The 914-nt window shown below is 48.0% G+C and overlaps 1 pseudogene; it reads right to left on the bottom strand.

Moving 5' to 3' along the window:
- Window positions 1-841, bottom strand: part of LOC102849436 — a 7,460-nt pseudogene extending 6,619 nt beyond the window's left edge.
- Window positions 842-914: the final 73 nt, after the last annotated feature.

The following is a 914-nucleotide window of genomic DNA, read 5'->3' as shown; positions in this document are numbered from 1 at the left end:
GGCATGCCCTTTGATGGTCAAATGCAAACAATCTAATCGATCTCCAGAGAGGGAGTCTGAGCCACACTGTAGGACGACTGCACTAGGTTGGAACATCTCCATTACTTTGGATATGACCGGCCTGAAAATGGCCTCACAGGACTCATCATCAGTCCCATCTTGGAGCGGGTAGTTAACGGCATAGTACTTGCCTTTGCCAGCACCAATATCCCGTAAGTCCCCTGTTCCTTGGAAGTACTCTCCATACTTAGGACACAGTCATGACCCGGTCTGTGGTACAGAAGGCCTCTTCCACGCCATCACCATGGTGAATATCAATGTCAATATACAGCACTCTCTGGTGATACTGTAGCAGTTCCAGGATGGCCAAGATGATATCATTGACGTAACAGAAGCCAGATGCTTCAGACTTCCTTGCATGGTGAAGGCCCCCAGCCCAATTCACAGTGATGTCTGTCTGTTGCTTATTAAGTTTCACAGCACTTGCAACGGAGCCACCAGTAGATAACTGACAGAACTCAAACAGGCCATCAAATACCGGGCAGTCCTCACCAACATTGAATCTCTGCATCTGCTTGCTGTACTCGGACATGTTTTCTGGGCAAATGGAATGCAAGAATTTAATGTAGTCATCACTGTGGTACTTGGTCATCTCCTCAGCATTGGCTTAATGAGGGCGATAGATTTCCACCTTTCGGTTGAGACCATAGTTAAGCAGCAAATTGTGAGTCATGCGGATCCGGTGTGGCTTCATTGGATGACCTTGTCCATAATAGTAATTTCCAACATCCCCATCGTAGTAATAACAGACTTTCCTCTTGGTGCCCTGAGTCTGCGCCATCTTGCTCACCTCCAGTGGATTCAATCAGTCAGTCTGTGCCCTCCTGCCCATAGCTCCACGTGCCTCTGCCTTT

Source organism: Elephantulus edwardii, unplaced genomic scaffold, assembly GCF_000299155.1.
Source record: "Elephantulus edwardii isolate Elephantulus edwardi_28Jun2011 unplaced genomic scaffold, EleEdw1.0 scaffold00237, whole genome shotgun sequence".
NCBI classification, from domain to species: domain Eukaryota; kingdom Metazoa; phylum Chordata; class Mammalia; order Macroscelidea; family Macroscelididae; genus Elephantulus; species Elephantulus edwardii.
This window is presented reverse-complemented; position numbering and strand designations above follow the sequence as displayed.